This window comes from Dreissena polymorpha, chromosome 3 (assembly GCF_020536995.1).
Source record: "Dreissena polymorpha isolate Duluth1 chromosome 3, UMN_Dpol_1.0, whole genome shotgun sequence".
NCBI lineage: Eukaryota > Metazoa > Mollusca > Bivalvia > Myida > Dreissenidae > Dreissena > Dreissena polymorpha.
In genome coordinates, this window is record NC_068357.1 from 12,922,562 (window position 1) to 12,944,020 (window position 21,459).

Sequence of the window (21,459 nt, forward strand, 5' to 3'; positions counted from 1 at the left end):
CTACTACAACTTATAGCCCATATAGGGGGGCATGCATGTTTTACAAACAGCCCTTGTTGATACTACAGTTCTTTTGAATTCTTTTTTTTGCATTGAGTGAAATTGTATGCCATGCTTCTGAACATGGTTATATAAATACCAAGACAGATTCAGAATATAGTATTCATTTATATTCTTAAATCAAAAATCGTCATAAAAAATTGTGTCTGTAACAAGTGTATTTTGCAAACCATGCTATAAGATGTTAAAATAGCATTTTCCTCTTTTCTTTTGCAATATCTTTGAGGAAAGGTGATTCATATTTATTGAAAATATTGAACATAAATTTTATCATTGTTTATTGAAATGTTTGTTTTTGAAATGAGTATATGATGTTCACTAAATAATCCACACCGAAAGTGAAACTAGATTCATAACATTTAGCAATTTAATATTAGTTAAGTTTGATAATAATTGAGAAGAGACAATTGGAGCATTTATGCAATACAGTGAATTATTTCCCATTGTAGTACTGGATAAAAATACAAAAGATGACAGGTTATGTGTACAAAATGTTTTGACTGGGTTGATTAGTTATAATATTGTGCATTTATTTGTAGTTAATAATTTAGTGTATGTATTTGTCAATGCCATGATGTTTCAATGATGAAAGTTTGTCATTAAGTAATACTTTGTGTATTATTATTATACTTGTAGGTTACTAGAATTGATAGTTATACTTATTGTTTATTATATAATACAATTTACTTATTTTTTGTCGACTTAAATGATTGTCCATGTTTGCTTGATGAAAAAATAGTGTGTTGGTATTTCAGTATTATAGTATATAATTTTGAATCAATAGTGAAGATTTGGCAAATTGTTCCTGCACAGTACTTGAACGGTCTAAACACATACCTTTGAAATTGTATTGAATGAAGTGATTTGAATAAATTTATTTTGTCATTGAACTATAAGAATTATACAATTATATTGAACTGTAATATTTGTTATATTTTGAAGCAATAGCAATACAAAAATGCGTTATTTCTAAAACCAAGCAAACCGTAAATAGGTCTTATGCTCATTGATTTACATCGTTGAAGGTAGCTTATATGGATACCAAAATAAATCAGTTACATTTTACTATACTAAATAAAATACTATAGTGATACATGAAATAACTTTGTAGTAGCTTTTTTTGTAACAAACATTAATAGCATTTAATGTCAATTTTCTCTTGAAATGTGACAAAAGAATGAAATTCACACAATAAGTACGAGTTTACATAAGTACGAGTTATATATTTGTGGTTTAATTTTTTTCTCATACTATATTAATTGTATGAACCATGTATCTTGCTTATAAATGATATCATTTATGTGAGACTTCTATTTTGTTGTATGAAAATTGCCACTACAACTCAAAAGAAAGATCATAGCAAAATAGCACGGTGCTATGGCTTTCTCACTTTGTATTCCACCTTTGCTATCTCTCTAAACTGGTAAACACAGAAATGCGATTATATGTGACTTTGCAATCATTGTTTACAATTATTATTTATTTATTTGTTTATATTGCGAAAGGCATATTTGCAGATTTGACAATTATCTGATTTGATGTGATCCTAAATTTTCCACTTATTTCCTGAACTGAACTGTTGTTCTGGAAATCTTTGTTCGATACAATAATCAACATTTATTCAATGTGTAGTACATATTTTTTCCTTATTTATCTATGTTTATAAGTTTTTTGTGATATTTCGAATTTGAAAAAAAAATTAGTGTGACATTCCAGAAAATGCTGAAATTGTCTGTGCAGAAATGGCTTTAAAAGTCGATGTAGTAAAAATGCAACAAAGTAAATATTTCAGAATTATCAATAATATGAGTATTGAAACACTTATATGTATCATGTGACAATAGAATGTTGAAAGAAGACATATGAAATTTCCCATGCAAATCCAGTCTATCAGTGCACTGTCGATCAGTGCTTTGAAATAAATGTACAACTAATTAATGAAAAAACTTACCACACGTTATTAAAAGCGCTCATTTCCTTGACCACTGTGTTGTGCTCATTTGGAGTAAGAATGTGAAATACAAAACGGTAGCAACTATATAGCTTGTTTAGTTAATACATTTATATAATTTCTTGTTAATTATGTAATTAATAAATTGTCTTACTTGTTGTTTCATAATACACGTGTTATATGCTTGTCCAAAACAAGCATGGTTATATTTTTCATAGATAATAAATAATGTTACTTATTATTCCTCGCAAAAGGCGGAGGGATATAGAATTGACGTATGTCCTTCGGTCGTCCGTCTGTCACAAACTATGCAGGGCTATATCTCAGAAATTATATAAGCTATCAACATGAAACTTTATGGGTGATATATATCAATGAGGAGAATTGCCTTTCGTAAGAACCTTAACCCTACACTTTCTTAAATAAGAGTTATTGCCCTTTGTTGTTTTCGTATGATGTAACTTTTTAGGGCTTTATCTCAGAAACGATACCAGATTTCAACATGACACTTCATGGGTGTATATATATCCATGAGGAGCATTGCAATGCATTAAAACAACTACCCTACACTTATTTTTTTAGGATTATACTGTATATGGAGGGATTTGCAACAAATTATAAACAAAATGTATTTGGCTGTGGATATCAATTCAACTAATTTGCTTGTTAGGTATTGTTTCGAACAAACTGCATATTTAACTGAATTGAACGGCTAATGATACATGTGTCATTGATTCTACAGATGCTCCAAAGATATCATCGCTTCTTAAATACAGAAATTTTCTAATTAGATGATGACAGCCATTTAGTGTAATTATTGTGTTACTATTATTTTACGTGCTAATAAGTGATGCGATGTGTTTTATCGCCATACATAACCAGGTACTAATTCTAGAAAGTAGATAAATGACATATAAATAAGCTCATATGATTTTCGATCTATCTATGTTTGTTGTATGTCTTGTATGTGGAATGTATAAATAAAGAAATAATGATATATCATTACATTTGTTTGCATTTGATTCGTTGCTACACAGCTTCTGAGTGTACGCACTGACTGTAGACTGTGATTCATAGATGGCTACACAATCGCTTGTTTTGTAATGGTTACAGAATTTTAAGGGGCTAAAATTGCTTGTGTTTGAGTGGCGACATACTTTTAAACTGGCGATAATATCTGGGGACAAATGTACCAAGTGCAATATGTGTGCATTTGTATTTATGAAATGTTTCAATTGCAAGTCTGTTGTACATCTATATAATTATACATTAATAATCCTTGTTATCAAAATTGATTTCACACATCGCGTTGTTTAACCTTGTGTGCCCAGTGTATTGCAGGTGTGGAGGTGGGGGGGGGGGGGCATAATTTGAGAAAATTTTGTTTGGGATTACCACACAGTAATTAAATACCAAATATAATACATGTGGATCTTGTGGTCTAAGAGAAGCCATTTTGCTGAAAGGGTATATTTATAATCATAGCGTTATAGAATATCCACGTTGGAAATGGGCATAACGTGTGTAATTTTTAGCCAAAAACCGCACATACATAGCTTTGTATTAAAAGAAACATTGACTTGAAGTGTAAGTTAGAATGCTGTAGGTTGAAAAGTGAAGGAGAACGCTGTCGTATAATCATTATTTTAGAATATGTCATAGTTGAAAATCGGGCATATTTTTGTAATTTTAACGTAGGATTTTAAAATTGGGATGAGAATGCATCCTTAAACTCATTCGATTATTCGTCTATATTATCAAATATTAAATTAGCAAGCCACTCGATCCAAATGTCTAAAATATTGAAGGTCGGAAAAAAAGATTACATGTATAGTCTTAATCGTCAAAAAAATCACTAATGATGGTATCGTTTATGCACATATGCTGTTGTATAAATCAATCATAATTTTTAAAACAATTATTAATTAAATAATATTTTCATAAGGTATATTTAAAATCATCCTTTTATTTTCCCTTTACGCATAATTTCTAAATATTACATACATGCCGTATATTATTCAAGCAAAAATGGGCTGTTCACATTTGCCATTTTAACGGGAATCTTTGTTATTTTGTCATTCATATGCACCAGTCGACTTGACAATGGTTCAGATATCGAATCGAAGTGCTCGTGTACATCTTTTCTGCAGCAATCGCCAAAATTATATTCAAACACTATAGAATCTAGAATCATATAGTGAACATTATGGTGTACATAAATTGGGCATACAAGCAGGATACAAACAAGTTATGTTACATATAGTCTTTAGCAGAAAATGAAAGCTTTTGTTTATTTAAATAAGCTATCCGTGTATGCTGTAAGTAAGGAACACCGTTAATCTATGCACATGATTACTGCTTGAGTGTAATACACAATAATCTTTCGACAGTTAAAATTAAATGTCACCCATTGTGGGTGCAGGTTTCAAGTTATTTGATGCAGAAAAACACACATTTTTTCAAATTTGTATGAATAAAAGATGTTTCTACGCATGTACAGATACAAACATTCAAAGATGAAGACCATTTTATATTAAAAGGTACATACAAAATATGTCAATTACACAGCTGGAAAATCCCCGACCACAATTGGAATTGAACCCTGGCCGTCCCGTTTCAAAGCGGACACTACCGCCTCCCCAGTAAAGCTAGCTCACACACCAAGACATTATAAGTCCTCCTTATATCTCACCCTACTAGATACACCCCCTCTATTTGTAAATGCTTTCACGTATTTTCTATCTGCAGTGGCATGTATGGCACGTCGTACAGACGAACAACCATACGCTGGTTATTTTGCGTTATGTGCCAACATAACCCACCTAGAAAAATCCTCGACCCCATGTGGGATTAAACCCCGGCATTTCCGATTCCAAAGCAGACACTACCGCGTCGCTATAAAAGCTAGCTCACGGCAAGACACCATAAGGCCTCATACTTGTTTCGAAAAACGAGTTCTGGTTTACTGAAGTACTATCGCGGCTGGGGAATTATGCAAATCATTGCTTGTCTGACACTGCCAAGAAAGATACAACGAAACAATTTATCACGAATTAAACAGTATTGCTTATTATTCGAGCCAATGAATGTCTTAATTATCAACCTCCAGTTTTACCAGCAAGAGCAGAGTTTAGTGATTTTTTTAAAGGTTTCTTCACACGATAATACTGTCTACTTGTCAAAGATATACTGTTATAACGTGTACGAGAATATTTGCTTTTTTGACACTAATTAACTATTTTATTAACAAACACTGCTATAACAAAACTGTAATGTATATCAAGCTATATCGACAAACGTGCCAGATCATGAATACAAAAAATGATGGAATATACAATAGTTGCCTTAGTCATCGATGTAATATGTGGTTGGTATTTTCCTTATACTAGTACAATAGCTTTTGAAACACTTGTCAAAACTTATCGAATATTGAACTCGGGGGAAAACGTAAATATTAAATTTTAAGTAATATTTTGGTGATTTACAGCTACTTAATAAAAAACAAAAAACAAATCATAACACATGGGTCTTTATGATGACTCTAACAATTGAGCCTTGTTCTGACATAACTGGGCTTAATGCATGTGCGTAAAGTGTCATCCGAGATTAGCCTGTGCAGTCCGCACAGGCTAATCAGGGACGACACTTTCCTCCTAAACTTGATTTTCGGAAAGGACGGACTTCCTTGAAACTAAAAATACCATAAAAGCGGAAAGTGTCGTCCTGATTAGCCTGTGCGGGCTGCACAGGCTAGTCTGGGACTACAATTTACGCACATGCATTAAGCCCAGTTTTCTCAGAACGCGGCTCAATTTTAGAATAAAAAACGCTTATTTATGAGCCTTGTTGTTGGAAAATGGGGCTCCATGCATGTGTGTACAGTGTCGTACCGGATTAGGTTAGGCTTTTCGCAAACTGGACTTTCGCTGAGAAGAGACTTATTTAAATGAAGGCGGAAAGTGTCGTCCCTGAAGTCCGCAGACGCTTATCCGGCACGATAATTTACACACATGCATTAATCCAATTTTTTTTCTGAACAAGTGTGTCAACCTGTGTTATGGTGCATGAAGTGAACGAAAAAAAAACACAGCAATAAATAAGAACTATTTTTGGCTTGGTATATTCGCTTCGCAACATCGAGTCGAACCGGAAATAAGTTTTAATTACATTACTTCTCATAACTGAGAAGATGTATCATGTGCATAGATTGATAAAAGCTTTGAGTGAAGGATACTATCCCTACTTAACTTATAATCGCGCCAATTTTGTGAGCCTAATGAGATGCTTATAATAAGTATCGCATCGTGCTATGAGTCAAAGATACTCATTCTATAAGTTCTCCTTCGCATATACTATTTAAGAAAGATAGTGAATATGACACATGTTTCTTGCGTTTGCCGTCATCGTACGTAGTAATTGCTCATTCGAGAAAGTCATGGATTAAAATATTTGGAAACCGTAACACAATTTTAATGTTTGCTACTCATTTTTCTGTAAGCTGTTTATACGTGAATAAAAAGGAAAACTTGCTTCATACATGTGCGCCCTTGATAAATTAAATGGAAGCTAAGTTGCGAATCAAAATTCAACCTACCTTTAAGGTTATCATAATTATATGTATATATCGTCTTTATTTTTCAGCAATTACAAAAAAATAACGAGTACTGACTGGTGGTTGAGTTCTCGAGGTATAGTCAATGTTGCCTGGTTACGACGTTTGATTCTTTTACAGACGTCTACTGCCGTTTCTCCGCCACTACACCGGAAGTAGGCTGCTCTTTGAGCTCAAGCAACCCTTTGGACGCCATCACAACAATCGTAGCCAGTACAATCACTGTAGTAGAAATGACATAATTATAAAAACAGATACGTCGCTCTCGCCTTAACCATTCAGAAACCCACCTGTCGGCTGTCACCGTCGATATTACCGGGAGAACCAAGTTTCCGTTTCCGGTTTGACACGTCTGTGGTTGCGTTCTGAAATGTACGGACCATACTAGTATGTCGTCGTCGGTTGAATACACCGCGTATCTGTGCGATCGGATCCGTGAAATTATGCATCGGGTTTGCCACGCTAAACTCTTTATACTCGAACTCAAGACCAATAAAGCGAAGAATCTAGACAAAAAACACATGCACCCATACGCTCCTCTTATTTTATTTCTGTAGCTCCCTCTCACCAAAAAAAACCCGACATATCGGACGGCAGAGACGTCTCTGCGGACGGTGATCATAATTAACTCCAACGCCAATGTTTGAGAAAGAGAATCACTAAATCATTTCTTGTTATTTCAACAGTAAGCAAGTGAAAAAATCGATGACATACAATAATCCGTACTTTGAAAACCTGCGGTTTACTACGTTCGGCAGTACCTTTTGCACAATTCTGAAAATTATAAATTGATTCTGTGTGTTCAGTAGTCTCAATATTGATTCCGCAACTCGGTATATAAATAAGTTTTGAGTCATGTTTAGATCTCAACGCACTTAGTGTAAACTTTCTTCGATTTGCATCGCCGACATATCTGTAGCTATGTTCTTTCAATGGGTTATTCAATATTTAAACGCCTTGGATTGTGTTCACATTAAAGTTTATAACTGATCATTGAGGGACAAGGAGCTGTTTTGTCTGTTATTTTAAAACATACATTTTATTGAGCAACTCCATCTTTAAAAAACAAACACGTTAGTGTATAATTTGGATTGTGGTATACTTAGATGAATGATAAAACAATAAGCTAGAAAGGGGCGAGGGCAAGAGAGTCTGGGCAATATGGTAATCGATTTCTGAAATTGACAGTGTGGCCATACCACTTGTGTGTTTGTTTTCTACGTAAGAGTATCATTTACTCAACAATTATTTCAAACAGTAACCAAATAGTTAGTATGAAAAGTCTCAGCGCAAGGAACAAGCATGCAAAGCGCATAACTCAGCTGGAATAGTAAGTTTTTAAGTTTATAAATTAACTGCACTCCTGTCATATCTTGACATCTTTGACACTGTACCGAGTCATATCATTATTTCATCAACATGTTGAATGTAAAGTCGAGTATCTCCATCAATACGATTTTTTGTTAGGAAACCCTGGCGGATATGTTACTCGTGGACATTGGTTGATATATTTTTCGGTGGAAAAACTTTTTCACTGGCATACCTTTTAAGAAATTTGTAAATAAAGTGCGAAATAGGGGACAAATCTCTGCATCGTCGACTTCAAATAGCCATATTTCAATAAATCCTGCATAATAATAACCAGAATTTTTCTAACATACATGATAGTACCTCCATTGCATATACCAAATGATATTTTAATTCAAAAATGCCTTTAAACAAACACATCCAACTTTTCACAGCATATCGGGTTTCCGGGGGTGATTACGTGTGCATGCAAGAGTGATAACGTGCGCATGCGATAGCTATTACAGGCACACGCGATAGGTGATCAAAGAAAAAAGGTGTTTGGTGATTCGTTAGTTTTAATGTAAGCATGTGAAGTATTTATGAATTGTGAATGACGGAGCGATAACGCGAGTTTACGACTCAATAATGCCTAATCTAGCGTTTTATAACTTGCAAATACAAAGGTGAAAACTTTGAGAAAATGATGGGAGATTGCGATATTAACCTATTATTCTTTTGCGAATTGAATCGTGATATCGCGTAATTGCGTCGTTATTTTGTGCCTTTAAAACGTGTTTACTCACTGTTTTGCGAACGATGAGTGGAACTAACGGAACACTGTAAAATATACGTAATACTTAACCCAACGCTATTAAATGCTTACAAACATTAACAAGATATTTATTTTTTAGCAACCGACACTAGGGACAGTGTGACCCATCACTGAGGACAGTGTGATCCACAGCTGAAGACAGTGTGACCTGTCACTTATGACATTGTATGACAGGTCGACATGTCTATTTAAAAATGTCTTAATTGAAAACATGGAAATATGCATATGTATTTACAAAATTGACAAGCAAGGTACTAACGGACGCTTAACATATCCTGATGTGTGTTGATTTGGCGGCTGCTTTTTGCCATCTTTCTGGCGTATAAGCGTGTTTGAAGGACGCCAACACAACACTCTGATGCCTTCGACCCTAAAACTTTTCAAGCGCGTCTTTGCAGCGCTTGCAGAGATGAAGATGCCAAAGATGTGCTGCTACGGCGTTCCAAACGCACTCTCTTCAGTGCCCAGTGCATAGAAGTTTAAAGTTTTGTTTTAAACATATGTTTCATTTTTACATCCTTTAGTTAAGTTACTGAGTTATAATATCTTCACTTTCATCAAGACGGCACATATTTGATGCAAAGTATGGATAAAGTATTGATATTTTGCTTTCAACTATTAAAGATCCGTAAGTGCTCAGAAATAACAAAAACTTCGTAAAATACAATTAACCCATGTAAAATAAAGTTAACCCATAAAAAACACATCAGTGTTTCGTGTAGCAATATACTTAATTTCAACGCTAGATTTGGTCTGGTAACATTGATTTAACGAGATATAAAATGCTCTTTATTTCTGTCGGACAATATATCCCATTCGAATTTCCCGCGACGATACCCGAACATTTACGCGGTGGCGTCGGAAGCATGACGTAGTTTTCATGAATAATCAGTATGTAAGTAAAGATCCGTTAATTCGCAAAACAAACGATTCCTTTTGTAAATTAAAGTGAAACCATAAAACATCAGTGTTTCTTAAAAAGTAGCCGAATTTCACCGCTCGATTTGGTTGAAGCATTGAATTAACGAGACACATTGCTCTTTTTTAAACACAGTTGAATTTCAGAATTTGATGATGGCAGCTGCAGTTTTCTGGAAAAGCTTGCATATATTATGCAAATTAACGCAAACCGAATTAATCCGATCCTGACTCGAGATCATCCGTGGAACGAAACAAGATTACGTCGTGACACAAGTTTAAGATGCTAAAATGTTGCAATATGAATGTGTTTTAACGTTTGTATACCAATACTACTTTAAGAGTCTTCCTATTAAAATTAACCTTCTTATTGCACTTTTTGTTGTTGGAAGATTTTATATAGCATAATCGTATTTGGTAGTATTTACAGATCTTTAATAAAGTTATACAGAGGCTTATCGAATGTACCCCCCCCCCTTTTTGATATAGACATTTCTGAAATAATAATCTGATCGATGACGAGTAGGTGACGCAAGTTGTGTACCGTGTTATTTCTTAAAATTTGACACAGCATTTGTACACATATTACAAGATATGTACATTTCCAGACAAGAAATTTATTTTTACGTTAAATAAGACCGACTTCATGGAAATCACAAGCAACTGATTGCAAACCGATTAAAACGTGTTACTGTTAGCAATATTTTCACGTTGAAATTTGGAAAATGTGCGGTTGAATTCGACCGTATTGTTGTGTTTAATGAGCATATTTGTACCATACATAAGATACCATCGGTATCTTAAAAAGCAATGTTATAAAATTATGCCCGCAAATTAGGTAGCACCTATAATCGTAATAAATTTTCTAAAAAAATAATGAGAGAAACTTGTTAAAACAACATAAAGCTTTCTTATCATAACCGATGAGGTGATTCATTAATTACTCTTGTCACACCGGCGCAGTGCATTAACCTGCAATGAATGTAAGGTAACCTTAATCAACTGCCAAATCAGCGTGTTTAAAAATATATATGCAAACGTTTTGGTGATTAATATGCAACTAATAATAGTTTTAATTTATTTCACTTAAGACAAGTTTAATAGCGCCATATCATTCATTATCAATTCGAATAAATCGTTATGTTCTTACGTTATTTTCGGTCCTTACTTGTTAAGAGCGAGTTCTAGTTCAAATTTTACATGAAGTTCTATCAAAAAGTATATACCTCTTTAACTATAAAAATCTATTGCAGAGAAGAATCGAACATGATGTAGCTTTTGTAAGACAAGCAATTTGACCAAACCAACCAACATGCAAACCAAGCGTACAATATAATTTGGATCGATGGTAATTTTTAATAGTTTTAGAGGGCAAAGCGCGCACTAAACGGCCACACAAGTTGATCGTCATTTCGCAATGAAATGATTAAAGATGGATTGTAAAAGATGACACGGCTCGAATTCACCAACGTTTTTAGTCTAAATTAAAAAAACAGACCCGAACAAAATATCGAAATATCGTTGTATCCATAATTCTTAAAATTGAAATTCTTAAAATAAAACAATCACATTCAATATAAAGAGAACTACACAAACATAACTTTTCATTTTCATTCATTTAACATGATTGGATGTCTGTAGAAAATTAAATTTTAGATTTGGGAAATGTAAGTCTGAGTCTGTGACTTACACTTTAAACCTTTGTGAATTCGGACCCGGTGGAATGCTTGTCTCGAACATTCAAGTAACGGTTGCAACAAATGGTTTTTATTGTCGTTTGAGACGAAACTGGATTTTCTCTTGTGATCTGTGAATTCAACGTGACTAATACTTTTTCGGTTAAATAAAAAACGCCACTAGAAAAAAAAGATCGCGGTGAAAAAATAACATACCCCTCTGATGGTGGGAAAAGTCTGGACCTCTTAGAATGCATATAGTTTGGTTCGTTTCAGACAAAAGCAAACATGTCTCTCGCCAATGGTTTCGTGTTGTTTTCGTGAACGACGTGTGTTGTAACATTAAGATATTCAAAACAAACCATCAACGTTCGACTTCGTACAAGTTGAAGAAAAGATAGTTTTTTTTTATGTTTCGTTTGACTCGTGCAATGTCTCACATAGTTCCGCATGGTTTCTGATTCTGTAACTGATTGTGAAATATGCTGCATATTCAGTTCTGGTATGCATTGTTCGCAGTGTGAGTGTATCTATTACTTTTGCGAATTCTTGCAGGAACGACGACGACATTGCCCTCCCTTTGTTGGTCATAGAACAAGTTTTTTGGGACACATATTATTTGTAGATAATATGGTCGGTCCGTCAATGATTGCGTCTCTTAGATCACCACGAACGTGCAAAGCTCGATGGCAATGAAATTTAAAAAATATAAAAATTCAAATCAGGACTTTCGCTTTGTCATTTTAAAGTTACTTTGCAAAGCAGTATCTGAACGTATTATTATGTTTCTGTACTCTGCGTTTAACTTGAATACGGATAAGATGATCTTTTATTTTCATTGTGTATGGGTCATGAGTTAGTTATTTACTGTGTTGCGCTAACGAAAATAACGTCACTGTCTTGAAAGATGATATTTATCGTAGTCTCTCACCATCACATTTTTCTATTACAGAAAACTTGTATCAGACTGAATATTATATCAGTGGTTCATTTTAACGATGTTGTTAGTGCGACATTGTTATCCGAATTTAAGTGTTAGTTTTAATATTACGGAACATATATCAGTTTGTAAGCATTTGTTACAAATTTGATCGTTTTGAATAAATTTAAATTGTTTCGCAAGATTCGTTTTATCTTTGTTTCTTCATATTGATGGACCCATTGAGACCAAACCCCGCGCAGAGATTTGACGGGAACAAGTATGGATTTATAAAAGCGCTGCCCATTGTGTACACACCGGTCTTACTGACCTGTGTACTAACGCGCAAGGAATTGTGGGTAGCACTTCTTTTACAAGTAAAAACGAAAGTAAGTCAAGTAATCGTGCTTCTGAAAATCGCTATCAGTCTTAATAGAAATTCAAAATCGCATTTAAACATATAAAATAACATTTCTTTAAACAACATTCCATTTTAAACACATATTTAACACCGTTTTTCTCATTATAAAAAAATATTAATTCCTACGCGGAACTATTTTGGCGGAAGCACAAATCCCCAAATCAGGGAAATGTGATGCGTCCTAGCATAGAGGTGACAATAACGTAGTGACGTCACCATCTATGTATAGAATGATCGCTGCCTGCATAACTATAGGTTACAGTATACTAAAAAAGCGTGGATGTTCTCTCTAAAAAATATCATAGTTGACTCGAAGGCTTGCTGTACACTTTAAACTATTGTTCTGCTTTTATCTTTTGGGCATAGTGGTTACTGGTAAGGCATGGATAGGTGTTCACTACATAATCCCTGAAATATGATAAACTTAGAGATCATAGCAAAACATAGTCTGGATTACCTGCCTCTTTGTATACAAAGAGTCAGGCACAGACGAAGTAATGGCGGACGCGATGGAAATAGTAAGTTAACTAGCAAATATTAAAAGGTGGTTCGTTTTGAAAGTATTTATTTCCCGATCAGTATTATAATTAATTATTTCAATGGTATGAATCATTTTCACGGAACGATTGATTTTGTATGAGATATTTCATTCTTCATAAGTTGAATAGTTTTCGGATAAATTAATGGAAAATGTAATTTCGGATAATACACAAGAGAAAATGACATGTGCGGGACTAAAACCTGTGATCATCATTATTCTATTATGACTACCGACTGAGCTTAAATCGAGATGCTTGTAATTTTCCATGGTGGGATAATAATCCTGTGTAACAAAGGTCTAATAATTTAGACTAGCCCTGACACTACACTTCTTTCTTCTTTTTTTCAGGTTATAAACAGCCAGTCAATTACAGATGCATTGCAGAAATATTGTTCAGAATTCCAAACTAATATATCAGAGCTCAAACCACTACAGTTTAAAGCAGTACAAACATTATTATCAAAAAAAGACTGCATCTGTGCTCTACCCACTGGTTATGGCAAATCATTAATTTACGAAATTTTACCTTTTATTGTTCCAAAATGTATTGTGATTGTTATTGTGCCTTTAAATGCCATAATAGAACAGCAAATACTGAAACTCTATGGACATTCTTTTTCTATGTCTATGAGTATAGACACTGTTGACTTATCAATTACCAAATATTTTTTCTTTCATCCAGAGACTGTTTTAAACTCTCTTGAAGTGAACAAACTATTTCGCTCTGTCAAATTTCAAGATTATAACAAGTTTCTTGTAATCGACGAGGCTCATTGTGTTATTGAATGGGGCGGAGAATTTAGGAAGGACTTTAAAAGAATATACCAACTGAAGTCTCTTGTAAGTTGCCCAATTCTTGCTTTGTCAGCAACAATAACAAAAGCAGGTCAAACTGAAATTGCAAAATGTCTGCATTTGACTAACTATGAAGTTGTAAGTGCTAGCCCTGCAAAAGACAACATTAAGATGGTCGTTATGAATCGTCCTAGTCCAAACTCCAAAGGGAATACCTCATTTACACCATACGACTATATATTTGTACCGGTTTTGCAACAACTGAAGAGTGAGATTGATAATTTTGAAATAACTATTGTATATTGTAAGACAATTAATTGGATTGGTTATGGATAGAACTTGCAAAGCAAATACTTGGTGATGAATTCTACTCAGGAAAACCATCGAAGAAAACTGCAAGAGTCATGATGTACCATTCATCTATGGAAGGCTCTGATGGGAAGGTACGATGTTGTATTATTTTACAAAAATACAGTCAGTAATATGAAAATCAATCATAGTATAAAATTGCATTATTTTGTTTTTCTAAATTGCCCAATTTACATATTTTAAATATGTAGTTTCAGTAAATATGACACTAGTTTAATTGTTACTTGTCAGAAACTATTTAGTAAGGTTGAGGTTTTATTATGAATGGATCTAGTTTAATCTTTGAGCCATCAACATGCAAAGTATTTATATGTTGTTTCTTTTCAATAATTTTCAGTTGAAGAAACATATTGTTGAGACGTTACAGACTGAAAGGTCTACGATCCGACTGATAATTGCATCTGTGGCTCTAGGCATGGGTGTAGATTTGAAGCATGTTAAGAGGGTGATTCATGCTGGACCTCCTACTTCCTTAGAAAGTAAGTTTAGGTATTTAAAGATAGTAAACAATTTCAAAAAAGTTTATTTCATAGATATTTATCAACATTGAAATGCTTTGAGTATTATACCAAAAGTAGTGTAACGAACACAGCATTCAACAACATTGGTCATAATGTTAGCATAATGAAGCTCCAATATTAGATATAAAAGTCAACAAAACAATTTGAAGTTTGAGCAATGAGCACAGAATTGAGCATTGAGCACAAACAAGTTAATAAAGTTTTGATCTGCTGATGCAAACAAACTGACCTCAGTACTGACCCGAGCTTATATAATTTTATTTTGTGCTTTAAGTTCTATTCTGTGCTCTCAGCTCAAACATAACACATAATGTCACATATAATCCTAATTTTTTCTGGAGCTGTTTATTACGTTTTAACAAAGTTTTCCTAAAACTAGAAACAATTTTCCTAATATTTTTACCAAAATGTACAATTGTAAACCAATGAATATCTTGAAAATCTTCATATATGTATATAGTGTTTTTCCCAGGAGGGCGAAGGGCCATGTTGCAGTAAATTCAAAAAGGGCATTTTAACGCGCCGTTTATGCAAAAAAGGGCAGACATACGCGTGGTTCTTTTTAAGCTATGAAAGTACTGTTATAGATAATTACTTATCAATGATAACGGCTATGGGTATACTTGTATAGGTTATTTTTACTTATCAATTATAATTTGATTACAACATTTATCATTTAGTTGAAGACAAATAAGGTCATAAGGCAATAAAGATGTTATCGATAAGGGCGCGTGGCGAGTTTTGCCTTTGAATAGGGTGGCGATCCGGGAGGGCGGCATGGCACATCGCCACGCTAAGAGGGCCTGGGAAAAACACTAATATATACACACATTATATTTGCAGCTTATATACAAGAGATCGGCAGAGCTGGAAGAAGCCATGATGATGCCCTGGCCATTCTCTTCTTTAACAAATCAGACATTGCATCTGAACATATGACCAGAGAAATGAAGGACTATTGTGTAAACTCAACTATTTGCCGAAGAAGTTTAGTTAACCAGTATTTTGGTTTTGAAACTCAGGAAGTCAAACAGTTTTCAATTTGTTGTGATTTGTGCAATAATGAACTGGGGATAGAATATGATTTTAGTAAACTGTCAGCTAACTAAAAGCATACATAGCTTAGTTTTCTTAAACTTCACCATGACTCGTAAGCACAAAGCTTTTTTAATTTTTATTACAATTACTGTTGCTGGTCACACCATCCCCTTAAAATAGGGTTGGTTAGTTGGCAACAGTTTTTATTTTTATTTTTGTATGATAAAATTGTATTTTATGATTGTACTGCTTAACGAACGAATATTTTGTAGAATCATTTGATATCTTATCCTCTCACCTGATTTATTTAATGCCATTTTGAAATCTGGTGTTTTTCCTAACTGTTGGATGGAAGGTAAGGTTTTTCCTCTCCACAAAAAAAAATGTTAATAATGTAATTAATTACTGAGGGATAGTTTTGAATAGCTCACTAAACTTCTTCGGCAGATAGTTGAGTTTTCCAAAATATGTACGGGCATATTTTTAGGCAACAAGTAGTAGATGTTTTTAATCAATCTTGGTCCAATAGTGTATCTGCAAGTCATTCTTAACATTCATATTGCCATTTTTAACAACATATAAGGTTATAATCTTATTTAGACTTTGTTACAAAAAAGTATAGTATTTGTATCAAATTTAAACCATGTTTTTTATTTGTTTCATATTGCAAAGTATTATTTGTTTAACATGTAGCGTGACATTTTATTTTTTTAAACTATACATCATAAGATTGTTATTTTTTTATTGATTTCATTGCTAACACATAGTTAAATCTTGTAATTTATGCATAATGTGTCTTTGCTTTTTTGTTTAAATAGCAGCGAGTATAGTATATTTGTTTTAACTTTTTCATTGTTAAAGCATAAGCTTAAATCTTGTAAATGAATTTTTTAAAGTAATTTACCGGTTCTATATGAATAGGACCTTCTTGAAACATTTAAGTACATTTATTATTTTATATACACATTTGATTGTAACGATATACCATGTAGTATAAGTTACCTAATAAAGGTCTGTTCTGTTCTTAATTGTGTTTCTATGCTTATTTTACTTTAAAAAAAAAATCAAATATACCTTAAAAAGAGCTTATTTATAAATAATTTACTTTTGACATATTTAAAGAAAGTGTCAATCAAAAAGATTGGGTGGGAATAGAAAAAAGAGGGTCAATCTGGTGACCAGAAACAAGATTGTTTTTTTCGGCCTTATGGGAAACAGTTTCTGTAATAAAAATTCCTTGTCTATAAAAATGTTTGTAAAATTTAAACATTCTATGTAATTTGAATAAAGAGTTCAGAACTATTAAGCATAACAATGTTACCATATTGCTTAACGTCCAATTTCATAATAAAACTTAATTTGGTTCAATAACACTGAAAAGAAATCTGGCGCATCAGTATGTTGCACTAACTTTAGGTCATCATATAACAGTTTAAAAACAGATCAAATTACATTGTCAAATAAACTTACATTTACATACTAGTGAGAAGTTGATTATCAGTAGCTTGTACATAAAATATTGTATTTAACTTACCCCCTGCAGATTTTTCCGTGGTTCAAAAAAAACCCAGTCTTGTTTGTTAGACCTGAAACATTTAATATTCCTTTACTTAAAACTATAAATATATCTCTGTTCTACCAAGCAAGTCATTTAAACATTCTGACAATATATTATTCATATTTTAAACATTTAAAGAAGTTGGTTCACATACTTGTGAAATTTACACTATTAAATTAGTTGTGGTTGTCATATAATTTAGAATTTATGTTTCAGAGCCCTTCTATCAATAAATTAACATTATTGGTATTGGAAAGAAATACCAAAAACCAAGTGAAGTTAGAAAATATGAATCAAATTTATAAAGATATTGGATACAAATTTCAAAGTCTGGGACAATTATTTTTAATAGTGCAATTTTCACAATTATGAGAATGAGCTTCTGATAAAATATGGTAATGGTAATTAAAGACTATTAATCAAACAAGGCAGCATAAAGTTATAATATAAGCAGCTTTCAGTTTAAACAGAAATAAAAATTTAACGGGTTCAAAAACAGCCTTTAAACAATGCATTTTTGAGAAAATAATTGGGTGAACAATGACTTCACCACTTGGGTGGGTAACTGATTTCCTAGCTGTATATTGTTTTAGACAATATCATCAAATTAACTTTCAGAATTAAATTTTACTTGCCTTTGCTTATTATTAAAAGACAAATCAGTCTGGGTTCCCACATTGTTTCCTTTTGTCTCTGACAGCGGCGTAAAATCCACAAAGTCTTCATTAACAGAAGTACACATGGTGCTGTTACATGTACCAGAAAGATTTAACCGCCAGGCTGCCATCTTGCAGGACTTCCCTATATAAAGCAAATGAGATGAGTACACAGTAATTAAGTCTGCAATGAAACAAAGACCATACCTACTACAACTACATCAAATAATAACCTTTAACAAAAACTGCTTTACTGCACAAATGAACCACAGTCAACAGATACTGGGGCCTGGCCTAGTCATTAAGGACATATGTACAGCTTTTGACATATAGTAATGACAGTTTTCTAAATTCAATTTAATAAACATGATTCATATGACATTATATCATACATAAATTAAAAATTGAGTGCCATGCCAGCAAAATAAGGAAAATATACTAATGTTATCACTGTTTAAGAATCATTATTTACCTGTTCTGTTTTTTTCACCAAACATGTTGTTCATTGCAATTGCGCAGTTGTTCCAGAAACTGTTTTCTGACTCGCCATCTTTTCGTAATGTCTGACTGTATTCTCTCAGAAAGGATGTCTCATCAAGGGACCATTTGTTGTGTCTGGTTTTTTCATCCTAGATCAGCGATGAAACATGAAAATTTGAGTGTGTAATGGCAAAGGTGAAAAAATGATTGATGGGCTTTTGCTTAAATAGTTTATATGAATGAAGAGTGGTTTATTTGATCTTTGAATTAAAATTTTAGCCCATGTCCTAATGCAAAGAACTTAATATTAATGGCATAAATAAAATAAATAAACAACAAGACAGTGTTCTAATAAGCAAGCCTATGTTTAAAGATAGTATATTTACCAAATGATGGTACTTAATAAGTTATATTTTGTGTGTTCAACAAATTTTACAATTGGTTGAAGAGATTTCACAATTATAAAAATACAATTGAATTATTATAGAAAAGAAAGTAGTACTAGAAAGTGAAAAATAATCACCAGTTCAATCCTTTTATGTTTATGTGTAGGTGTTTGTCCTGTGGGAGTTGACACTGCCCTCTTGCTTCCTCGTTTCGGAGGGGTACTTGAGTCTTTGGGGGCACAGGAACTTTATATGTGATCTGGGCCAGACCTACTCCCGATCACTTGAAACCCAGACACTCTCTCCCCTTTTATATAAGTATGATCCATCTGAAATATGATTTATGAATTAATAAAATAACTTTGTTTTGAAAACCATGAACCATTTTTAATGGAGTTTAGAAAAGATTTTTAGAAGCATTTTTGTTAATCTGGGAAAAGCAGGTCTGAAATTCGACTGTGGTTAAACTGGAAAAAGGCCTGAATACATAAAGATGCAATGTTAATCAAAGATAACCACACCGCAATGCATTCATATTTGTCACACTACTCAAACATACGTCAGAAATACAGTATGTTACAAATTTACTCAGACATCCGAAATAACACTATCTGTGTACTTGTCCGAAACATACTCAGGTTATGGAACATTAATTAACTCTTATATGCGGAAGAACTCGAAAAAAGGAAGAACGTTTACAGAATGAAATATATGCATCTCGATTGAAAAATGAATGAGAGCCCGACGAACCACTTTTTAAAAATATTTGGTTAACTTACTATTATCATCGCGTCGGCCATTATTCCGCTCATGCCAGACTTCTATTTGTTTACAATAGAAGCTGGGCCCCAGACCAAGCAAAACATTGAACTGAAAAAGGTTACATTCCACTAGAAAACGGCCGGAAAAAAAGTTGCAAAAACAGTCGATTTTGACTTTTGTCAGGTTCTTTCTTGGTTCGAACATGGCCGTAAAACAGTGACCTTTTATTCGTGTCGAGTTCTTTCTTACATATCGCATGACCTATAATTTTATTGTTTAAATCAAATCGGCTTGGAATGCTCTTCGAGAAAAGGTACGGTTATGAGGGTCTCTATGCGCAAAAGTTGACTTTTTTTTTTTGTAAAAGTTATTGCTTTTACATTGAATTTGTTAAGGAAATCTTTTAGTATATTGTGACCTCTAGATCACTCTAGTTGTAACGTAGGCTACACACATAACGACTAGTCAGTCAATTGTGTCTCTCGCCGACTCGTCAGTCAATTGTGTTTTTTAACCACTCGTCAGTCAGTTGTGTCTCTCGCCAACTCGTCAGTCATTTGTTTCTCTTGCCGAATCGTCAGTTAGTTGCGTCTCTCGCCACTCAACATTTTGCGTTAATAAAATCAATTCAACTTATTTGAATCAGTCATAACATTCAGGGGTTAATTAAAACGGTCTACAGATACATAAGTTATTGAAAGCATCAAACTGCTTTATTTTATACCTGTGTATTACATAGTGTACTATATATAGACAATGCATGGTTGGTAACGAGATTATTCGTGATCTGGAAAAAAGCATGTACGGCATTCTTAAGCGAGCCTTATTTTCTTTTTTTGGCCGAATCGGATAAACTTTCTAAAACTGTGCTATGCAATGTATTCGATTTATTCCGCCTCTTTACCTTTTTAATGAATAGGAACATTTTAAATCATTGAAAATTACTATAATCTTGATATACATGTAAGCTACCGGTACTCGCATTGATGGGGCTTAATTATTGGCATATCTATATTTGGCGTTAATTGTACTGTATGGGTATTGGTATTTGAATCAACAGCCGGAATCAAAGTTTAGAACAAATAATATGTACGTGTATTTATCTCAGGTTTAAATTAATAACACAACACAAAACGAATATTTATATCTTTTTGTGTGTTTTTAACAGCAAAGATCAAAATAATTAATTGTCTTTACGTATTGGCAGTCAAATCCGTCCTTTAGGCTGCATGTCCTGAAAAAAAGTAACATTTGGATTAACTTTACTGGGTAAATGACAAATAATTGGCTGAATTAACAATAAAGTTAGATCTACCTATTTTATGTAGTTCAAATTTATATTCATCGCAATGCATGCTGAATTTGAAATAATGAACTTAAACAATGTTTGATAAAAATTATCTTTAAGGATGCAATTTCTGGCTTTTTACTGTACATTTTAAGAATACCATATGCAATCATGTACGATGCACATGCTGAATCATATATTTGTGAAAACCCACTCAATAAGTCATTGTTTTTACGACCGAAATACTATGTCATATCGTATTGGATTCAAGGGCATCGCTTAAATGCGCTAACTTGAATCTTTTCTGAACCAGCAACAACATACTTATATCATTTGTTGTAATATTCTTACCAGAATAATGTCTATTCGTTATTGCTTAACATATC

At 33.2% G+C, this 21,459-nt stretch overlaps 1 long non-coding RNA gene across 2 annotated transcripts; it reads right to left on the reverse strand.

Annotated features, from left to right (window-relative positions):
- Window positions 1–18,137: 18,137 nt before the first annotated feature.
- LOC127875216 (uncharacterized) lies at window positions 18,138–19,880 on the reverse strand. Of its 2 annotated transcripts, XR_008047330.1 has the most exons (4): window positions 19,803–19,880; window positions 19,161–19,352; window positions 18,630–18,786; window positions 18,138–18,302 (listed from the first exon to the last, which is right to left on the reverse strand). It is a non-coding gene; the product is annotated as an uncharacterized LOC127875216 (long non-coding RNA). The 2 variants fall into 2 exon arrangements; XR_008047329.1 differs by having other exon boundaries at window positions 19,161–19,873.
- Between the last annotated feature and the right edge of the window lie 1,579 nt (window positions 19,881–21,459).